Source organism: Phocoena sinus, chromosome 10, assembly GCF_008692025.1.
Source record: "Phocoena sinus isolate mPhoSin1 chromosome 10, mPhoSin1.pri, whole genome shotgun sequence".
In the NCBI taxonomy this organism is placed as follows: Eukaryota; Metazoa; Chordata; class Mammalia; order Artiodactyla; family Phocoenidae; genus Phocoena; species Phocoena sinus.
This window is the reverse complement of record NC_045772.1, coordinates 52,391,159-52,401,907: the sequence shown is the minus strand read 5'-3', so window position 1 is coordinate 52,401,907 and position 10,749 is coordinate 52,391,159.

Here is a 10,749-nt window from a genome sequence, read left to right as displayed (position 1 = left end):
AGGAGGCGGAGCACGCCATGCGGTCACGTGACGGGTGGAGGGGCGGGCTCCGGACCGAAAGGAAGAGGGGAGACAGCAGCAGGGAGGGAAACCCGGAAGTGGGCGGAAAGGGGGGAAAAGCCATAGGGGAGCAGGACCCGAGCTTGCTCCGGACTCAGGCAGGCGTTGGGTTTTGGTAGGACCCCTTTGTTCAGGAATTAAAATGGGCGGGGGGACGATCAGATAAGAGGGGAAGGGAATCAGCCAATAGGAAGCAGTTAAGAGAAAGGAGGAATGTGCCTACGAGGTAGTAAGATCAGCTGGTGGGCAAAGTCTGGGCCGTACCCTATTTAATCCCCGAGTCAACAACACTTATTGAGTGCCCTTATATTTAATCGCTTTTAATTTTCCCTACAACTCAGTCTAAGTCCAAGCCTGGTTATGCTGTTCCTCAGCTGATATCGTGGTTTCAAACAAACGATTTAGGGATACTCTGACAGCCTAATATTCCTTGATGAATTTTGGAATATTTACTCTAACATTAAATTGGTGAATTAAGGGCTTCCCTGGTGGCGCAGTGGTTGAGAATCTGCCTGCCAGTGCAGGGGACACGGGTTCGAGCCCTGGTCTGGGGGGATCCCACATGCCGCGGAGCAGCTGGGCCCGTGAGCCACAATTACTGAGCCTGCGCGTCTGGAGCCTGTGCTCCGCAACAAGAGAGGCCGCAATAGTGAGAGGCGGGCGCACCGCGATGAGGAGTGGCCCCCACTTGCCGCAACTAGAGAGAGCCCTCGCACAGAAACGAAGACCCAACACAGCCAAAAATAAATAAATAAAATTAAAAACAAACAACAACAAAAAAAAAAAGATTCCCTTTAAAAAAAAAAATTGGTGAATTAAAAAAATTTATTTATTTATTTATTTTTGGCTGCGTTGGGTCTTCGTTGCTGCTCACTGGGTTTCTCTAGTTTCAGCGAGTGGGGGCTACTCTTCGTTGCGGTGCGCGGGCTTCTCATTGCGGTGGCTTCTCTTGTTGCGGAGCACGGGCTCTAGGAGTGCGGGCTTCAGTAGTTGTAGCACGCACGCTTAGTTGCTCCGCGGAATGTGGGATCTTCCTGGACCAGGGCGTGAACCTGTGTCCCCTGGATTGGCAGGTGGATTGTTAAAAATTGGTGACTTTTTGAAAGACCTTTTAGATGATGTTGGAGGATGTGCACATTGAACAAAAACCAAAACACTGCGACATGGTCACCCAACCAAGTTATTAAGTAATGTTTAGGGATAAAAATTCCATGACACTAGGGCTCCAAATATTTCTGTGATAGCTCTAGAACAGCTCTACCCTGCCCCTCTGCCCAAGTCTAGGAAAATAGAAGTATCTCTGGCCTTGGAGGGTATTATGCTTAGTGAAGTAAGTCAGACAGAGAAAGATAAATACTGTATGATATCACTTATATGTGGAGTCTAAAAAATAAAAGAAACTGGTGAATATAACAATAACAAAGGAAATATCCCTGGCAAGGTGAACCACCAAGCCTTATTCCCAACTGAGAACAACAGGCTGTACCTCCTGGTTCCTAACAAATAAGGTGTATTTTCTCTAAGCTGAACCCTCCAACTGGAAGTCTTCAAATCTGTGAAAGCACTGTAGTATAAGGAAAAATAACTATGGAAGTGCTTGGGAATGTCATACACAACTCTCAGGCTTATGCAAAAGGAAGCATCCTTAGTTTTATTACTTTTTAAAAAGTAAGTCTACAGAAGACAAGAGAATTTTAAAAAATGAAGTAGAATATATAAAATAGAAAATTGGTAAGGACCTACTGTATAGCACAGGGAACTCTTTTCAATACTCTTTAATGACCTATATGGGAAAAGAATCTAAAAAAGAGTGGATATATGTATTAATGTATGTATAACTGATTCACTTTGCTGTACAGCAGAAACTAACACAACACTTCAAATCAACTATACTCCAATAAAAATTATAAGAAAAAAAAAGCACAGTGAAAAATAGGAATGAAGTAGATTTCTACTGCAAGAAAGGATTGTGCTGGGAATCTGGTCAGAGCACTTCTCAGATGGCCAGTGTACTATGTTACAGCCTCAAGCTAGGCTAATTTTGCACACTGATGGAATAACCAACCCCCATGTATTCAGATTTCAAGACTTCCAGTAGGACTTTCTGCACACAAAAATAATCTATTCCATCTGCACTGATGCTCCAGATTGTTAAATTTTCTCACTGTTTCTGTTTCAAAACTAGATTGTAAATTATTTAGGGCCAGAGATTGTATAATTAGGTACCAACTTTGTTTCAGATGCTAGGCTAGTGCTGAGGAGACACTGTCCCTCTTTCATGGAATTTGCAATCTAGTGGCAGAGAAATATACAACCTAACAATCGCAGAAGTGTATAATTACAAATAGGGAGACATACTATGAAGGAAAAGCAAAGAGTGTGATGAACATTTAAGGGTGTAGGGGGCTGATCTAGTCTAAGATACCCTGAGGAAATAACCTTGAATGACAGTCTGAAGTTTAAAGGAGATAATTTGTTAATGGAATAGGTGGGTGGTAGAATGTCTCCTTGGCACAGAGTACAGCATGTGCAAAAGTCCTAAGGAGGTGCATTCAAATAACTAAAAGAAGCCACCATGATTGCAGCTGAGAGAGAGAAGGAAGGGGATAAGTAGGCAGGGCCCAGACCCTATGTTAAGGATTTTGGTCTTTATCCTAAGGCTAATGGGAAATCACTGGAAGAGTAGAGGAGAAATATAATCATACATGAATTTTTATAAGATCCTTTTGGCTGTGGCACGGTGTACAGACTAGAAGGGGACAGGAATGGATGAAGGTAGATCAGTTAGGTGGAGAGATGATGATAACAGTGGCAAATCCAGATTTTGTGTGGCCTGAAGCTTATATACGATTTTGGGGGCTCCTTAAGAAAAAGAATAGCAATTATAAATACAAAACTAGATACAAAAGTGTATATTTATTTAGACTGAGAAAAGAAATCACAATGTTATAAACTATTAAAAGTTGAGAAATATTACAAATAATGCAAAATGTAAAAATAACAAAATGTTTTTGTTAATAAACTGTCAGGCATGCCTCTCCAAACTTTTTCCCCAAATTTTATGGCTATGTACTCTTTAATCGACTCTTCATATGACCATGGTTTGTAATATTTTCTATAGAGAGAATATGAAGATAATTTACTTTTTCTCTAGCATGGTTGATCAGTATTTGTTTTTTTATTATTAATAGCTCAGAAAAATTTTTTTCATCCTTGTAGTTCATTATTTGTGTGTGTGTGTGTGTGTGCGTGTGTGAAATTTCAGGAGCTCTATCAAATATTTTTAGACGGGCATTTCAAATTATCTTGCACAGTTACTAATCTTAGATATTCCTTGAATTGAAGGCACTAATTTAGTCATCAGTGCACTCATTGTAATCACATATTATGAGTTTATATGAATTTCACTGATGTCAATTTGAGGTCAAATCAGAAAAAAATTTAAATATTTTTAAATGAATTTGTATGATTCACTTCTCTTTACAAATTATCAAACGATTCAAGAGCCTATTTATTACTTTTATTTGCAATTTTTCTCTTCCTCTTAGTCTGCCCTTAAAGAGTACGTGTGAAGGGAAACAAACAGTTGCCCCAGTTTTCTACCTGGAGGCACATCCTGAACCAGGGAGCCAGAGAAAAGGTCCCATGCAGAACAAAACTGAGTTGAAGAGAGAAAGATTATAGTTAAGGGGGGGCTGAAGTAACTGGAACTTGTGGGGCAATGTTCCAAAGAGGAGGCTATGTAGGTGCAAAGCTTCATAAATCTGGGTAGATAACTTTGGGAGACATTGTTGAACACAAAGATGCACATGCCTAGGGTGAAGGCACCATAAGGTAATGCAATGAATGACCAAGGATATATAATAATTCCCAGAGGAGCTGGAAATGTTTGAGATCCAACCAGCCAGAAGGGAAAGTCTTTCTTGATCACAAGGAGCATTCAGTAGAGAACCCAGAAAGGTTATACTTTTGTAGTACAGCTAAACTATCATGCATGAAAAGTACTGTACGCCTACAATGACAAAGTTTAAATACAAGTCTCAAAGTGTCAAGCTGATCTGCTAGAAACTTAACTGCCAAAATAAGGCCCCATACTCTTTAAGGGAAGACTACAAAATCTAGATACTGGACAACATGAAATTTACAATGGCCTGGATCCAATTAAAAAAAAATTACTGGGCTTCCCTGGTGGCTCAGTGGTTGAGAATCCGCCTGCCAATGCAGGGGACATGGGTTCGAGCCCTGGTCTGGGAAGATCCCACATGCTGCGGAGCAACTAAGCCCGTGCACCACAACTACTGAAGCCCATGAGCCTAGAGCCCGTGCTCCACAACAAGAGAAGCCACCGCAATGAGAAGCCAGTGCACCACAACAAAGAGCCCCCTCTCTCTGCAACTATAGAAAGCCCGGGTGCAGCAACGAAGACTCAACGCAGCCAAAAATAAATAAATAAATTTATTAAAAAAAAAATTACTACACAGGCCCCCAAACAGGAAAATGTGACCCATAACCAAAAGAAAAACCAGGCAGCAAAAACAGATAATAAATGACGAGATGAAGGAATTAGCACATCAGTGTGTTAAAACACCTATTATAACCATATGTCGTAATAGAGTTTAAACAGATCTGGACATCCTGCAGAACATCATATCCACCCATTACATCGATGACATCATGCTGATCAGGCAGGATGAACGAGAGGCATCTAACATGCTGGAATCTTTCATATAACACGTGCTCCAGAGGGTAGGAGAGAGACCCTATAAAAATTCGGGGACTTGGCACTTCGGTAGAGGATCTTAGGGGTCCAGTGTTATGTCAGGACATTGCCTCCAAAGCGAAAACAAATCGCTGCTTCTTGCATTTCTTATTGCAGAAACGGAGGCACAGTGCTTGGTAGACCTTTCGGTGTTCATAAGCAACCCATTCTACCTAGGAGTACTGCTCCAGCCCATATACTGAGTGACAGGAAAGGATACCAGATTTGAGTGGAGCCTGGAGCAGAAAAGCACTCTGTAGCAGACAGGCCTGGTTACATAATCTGTAGGGCCCTGCGTGAAATAAAAATGTGGGGCCCTTTGTTAAAAAAGCAGGAAAAAAGTGCCACTGAAAGTGGTAAAATATAAAGTTTTTCATGAAAAAATATTGAATTACTTACAAAATGCAATGGGTGTTATAGTGATACATGAATAACACTGTAATCTTACAAACTGCAGAGGAACTTTTGGTGTTATAATTTATGTAATACAATAAATAATGATTATTAATGTGATATCTTGATTGATTATATAATTGTTCTGGCTTGCTTTCCTATTAATTCATTTTGTAGGCCTATAAATTCACAATTTCCTACAAATTCATTTCAAAATCAGAATGTGTATTTTTAGCAACTTCATTTTCAATTGATATAACTAAAAGTGATCTCGTGACTCTCAGCAAATGCCTGATTGCAAATAATTTTTGATAATTTTTAATTTTGAGGAGGATCTTCTGATATAACTGTTACTGGAGCTGTTAAGAGTATTTTATAGGGTGTATAACAGTGGGATAAACTTTTGACAGGTTATTTCAAAATACATATTTTAGCACAGGTAGGGCTGATGATTGTGGAACAATTTTTCTAAAAACATTTAAATCTCTCTACAGATCAGTTTTATTTAGATATGAATTTAATTTCAATGTAAATCATAAATTATTATAATTTTGCAATTGTAAAATTGTAACTGGTGTAATAGTTACATTGTAATATTTCCTCCAACATTTCCTGTAACTTGTGAAGGGCCTACAAGAAACTTCATATGGCTTCAAGTTTTTATATAATTTGGAGTGCCTGTTTTTGCATTCTAACACTGCATCTTCAATTATAAGAAAAAGTTAAAATTTTAAGTTGTTTTCATCATTACTAATTGGTTTGTCTGGAGCTACATTTAAAAATAGTGTTCTTTTCCATCAAATGCATTGATCTTTAATTTCTTTCTAAGACTGTGGAAATTTGATTTGCCGCATTGCAGAAGTTTTCAAAACCAGAGACTCAACTCAGTGAAGAATTCTAATAATTTTCTGATATGCGTTATTTCAATATCCATATGTGTGCTGATATTTTATAATAATTTACTAACAAAATGTAATGCCTGAAAACTAGCAGTTCCTGTCCCAGATCTCAAAGATTTGTGCAAACATCACAAAGATGGCATTCAGGAAACAGATGGGCAAGCTGGATCCCCACAGCAGGTCCCAGCACCAGTTTTAAGTAGAAAACCTTTCTTTCTTACTGCTGTTGGCCACCACTTCTGCTTTTCCACTATTCTCTCTACAGTTGATGCCACCAGGCTGGGTTCTGGTCTCTGCCTGCCCACCTGGGGGCCCTGAGGCCCCCTGGACTGCCTGGAGGTACGCACATGTGACAATTTCTTAGTGCTTGGCTGCTGCCTGCTCTACCCCCCAGTCCTGGCTCATCTCTACTGCTCCTGCACACCTTCCATTGTCCCACTGGACTTCACTTACAAAACACAAGTTCAAAGAAAATATTAATAACTTCAAGATGATGACAACAAAGCATTAAGCCAAGTGTGGGGACATTCTGAAAGTGCAGCTCTGTACAAGTGCAGAGGTCACATCTTGAAGACCATCCTGGTGGCAGGTCCAACCTGTGATGCAGGTAGCCCTTCTGCTTGGGGCATACCTGCAAGCAGACCCTATGGCATTCCAGATGTCAGTGGTGGGAACAGATGCAATGTGAAACACACTCCAATAGGAAAAAATCACAATACAGACCCCTGTGGTTTTGGAGCAAGGTCATGATACCTACAGCAGGAATCACGCATCTTTTGAAAAACAGCTCCTAATGTACTGAGCCCTGAGAGAGATGGGACTCTTGACCATGAGGCGTTAAATGATGATGCTACCTGAATTATCCATCACCAGTTGGGTCCTCTAGGATTCCCAAGTCATAAAGTTGTCAGGATCAGCAGTAGTTCTATAGAAGATGAAACGGTACACCTGGAACCAAGCATGAACAAGACCAGAGGGCACAAGCAAGTCCATGAAGAGATAGCCCAGACTCCCATATCACTCATCATGGTTGCCCCTTACTCCTATCTCAGCTCACACCTGGGGGACTATAGACCAGCTGAAAGAGGAGGAAAAAGTCTGAGCTTTGTTTAAGAATAGAACAGCTTGGTATATGGGTGCAAAGTGGAAGTGGTTGATGGTTGTATTACAGCCTCACTCAGCTTGGCCTTGAATGACAGTGGTGAGAGAAAACCATCTTAATGGGCAGAGCTGACCCTCCAGTTTGTGTAGAAAGAAGTGACCTGAGATTAGAATATATATGGACTCACTGGCAGTGGTGAATGGCCTCTGCTGGCTGGTCACGACCCTGGAAGGAAAATGACTGGGAGATTGGAGATGGGGAGTTCTGGTGTGGAGGCACAGGGATAGACATGTAGGAATAGGCACAAAGTGTGAAGATCTTAGTATGATGTGTATACGTCCACCAGAAAGCATTCACGTGGAAGAGGCACTAAACAATGAATTAGACAAAGCAGTTGAGGCCATTGATGTTAGTCCGCCCTTGTCAGTGGCTACCTAAGACACCTCACTTACTCTCAAAGAATGTCACTTGAATATGGGTGAGAGATCAGAAGTTCAGTTCCCAGCTGATATGCATTGAGCAATCACAACTATTTCTACTCTTGCAAAGGAAAGGTTAAATAATCTGTCACTTTGAAATATAGTATAATAATTAATTATTAAGCAGTAGTCAAATGAGATCTCCGAAGTTCCTCTAAGCACTCAAATTTTATGACTTAAATGTCATTCAACATTAATAGCTCTTATTTATTGACTGTCTACTATGGATTACTATGTATTCCCCAAGGTCTAAGGTTTGGTGGCTTTTTAAAGTATGAAAATCCCCTTTTTACCTCTTATCCCAACTTTTGGGATTGAAAAATATGATTCTTCATGTATAGTTATTAAATTGAAAATAGAGATTGTATTGCATTCCAAGGATATAAATAAATTGTAACCAGCAATTAATTTTGAGAGTGAGCTTCTATGAGAAGCTGAAACCCAGCAACGACCTTGTGCATTTCTCCTGCGACTAGAGAATGAGTAATCCCTGAAGGATTAGAGTAAAAGGTTAACTGCTAGATTTTACAAATCAGCCATTCCAAGAACAGTCATAACTTTCATCATAGCAATTTCATCTTTATGTGTGCTTGCACACGCTGAAAAAAGTTATCAATAATGTTGAGAGTCTTAAGGTAGTTTTATTTTTTTAAATAGAATATCACTTATTAAATGGGATAGTAGGGAAAATACTCATAATAAAATGTTGAGCAAGAAAACAATATACAAAATCCATCTTACATAGGTTAAGGTAGTTTTAAATGACAGGTGACAGAAGGTTATTGGCAAGACCCTGATACAGGTTTGGAAATAATTGAAATGTTCATGGTCTGTATCTTGTACACAGACTTATATAAATTATATTCTACAGATTATAGTAAATTGTACTCAACTTAGAGACAGATGCTTCTTAGCTCCTTGTAAATATAATGCAATGTTGGACCATATATCTGATACAAATAATTAATATAATTATTTAAATATTAAAACTAAAGTTCCAAACAAATTAAAATGCTGATTATTATTAGTAGCATAGTTAACCATAGTAAATTTACTTTAAGCTATTAATTAGTTGTGATCAGTTTGAAATCATATTCTGTCACGCCAATGGTTCCCTCTCATATCCAATTAGTTGGCTTCAGACCTTTAGGGAACTCATTGGGGACCATCCCATCACCGGGCAGCAGTAACGTAGGGTACAAAAATGGGCTGCTCTTTGCCGACACCTCTTCTAGGACTCTGTTTAATGGAACTCACTTTTCTTAGGCAAGTAGGTAATTGGTTGATCTTTTCTCTAGTTTTCATATTATTCATTCAGTTAATTAATTCAACAAATATTTATTGAGTACATATAATGTGCTAGCATCTGTTCTAGGTGGTGGGCATACATCAGTGAACAAAGGAGACAGACAAAAATTCCTGCCTTCAGGAGTTTATATTTTAGTGGCAGAAGACAGAGAATAAAATAAATCCATAGATGGCATAATATGTTGAAAGGTGGTGAGTGTTATGGAAGAAAAGAGAACAAGGAGGGGGAAGAAGGGAATACTGGGGGTTAGGGAGCTGCAATTTTAAATAGGGTGGTTAGGAAGAATCCACTGAGAAGATGACATTTTATTTTATTTTTTTGAAATTTATTTATTTATTGGCTGAGTTGGGTCTTTGTTGCTGTGCGCAGGCTTTCTCTAGTTGCAGCAAGGGGGGCTACTCTTCATTGCGGTGCGTGGGCTTCTCATTGCAGTGGCTTCTCTTGTTGTAGAGCACGGGTTCAGTAGTCGTGGCGCACGGGCTTAGTTGCTCTGCGGCATGTGGGATTTTCCCAGACCAGGACTCGAACCCACGTCCCCTGCATTGGCAGGCGGATTCTTAACCACTGCGCCACCAGGGAAGCCCTAAAGGTGACATTTAAACAGAGACCTCAACTGGTGAGAGAAGAGTCACGTGGATATCTGGGCCAAGATCATTCCAACAAGGGCAAAGGACTTTGAATCTGCTTTCCTTGTTAGTTTTTATTTTGCCAATGTTCTGTCCTCAGGTGATTTGGTAATGATGGGTAACAGGAGATGATTTTGGAGTTTGATTAATTTAGAAATGTTGACTGTCAATGACCTACTGTTTTTCCTGGTCTCTTTCACCATCCATTTCAGCTAACTTTGAGTTTCTTTACAGGTCCTGATAGTGATACCCGAGATGTGAATTGTGCTGAAGACTAGTAGTTATCACATCTCTTACTAGAGATAGAGAGAAAGAGCTGGGAAGTCAACTAAGAAAAGAGATCCAATTTCAGCGTTTCCCTTTGTTTAAGTCCTGCTTGTTGCAAAGTTTGACATCTGAAGGAAGGATTTCAGGACTGTATTCAATGCTGGAGACAACAGAAAAAAACCCCAAACCTCAAAAAACAAAACAACAATAAAATAACAAATAATTCCATTCCTTCTACTGCATACATTTTAAAGTTAAATGGATACAGTAGTAGTTAACACAGTTACAAAACCATAAAATACTATTTCTAGTATAATTTTAAATTCTGGATATGTAAAGGAAAAGTTATAAAACTTCTGCTTCCCTTATAGTAACTCCAGTTTCTAAAAGGGTCCTACTATTGGTCTCACTCTACGTTTACATGTATTTTGGTGGTGATGCCAAGGGACACCAGGTTTCTACAGGCTCTATTATGAAAGTGCCTTGAAAAGTAAAAAGTGTGTTGAACAAAAAGTACCACCATTGTTCACTAGGTGCTCTGCTGTTCCTTTAAAAAATACGGCAAGTATTTAATAGCATTAGGAGATAGACAAATATATACGCATCTGTACTGAAAGCCAGACACTTTAAGCTTTAAAGAAAGTTCACTTTATTCTTTGTAAATTGGCAGTTATTCAGCCTCTCTGTGCTTCAGCCCCCTCATCTGAAAAGTGAGGAAAAAATAGTACTTACCTTTGTAACTATATGGTGACATACGTGAGCTAGACATATTGTGGTGATCATTTTGCAACATATACAAATATCGAATCATTATGTTGTACTCCTGAGACTAATATAATGTTATAGGTCAATTAT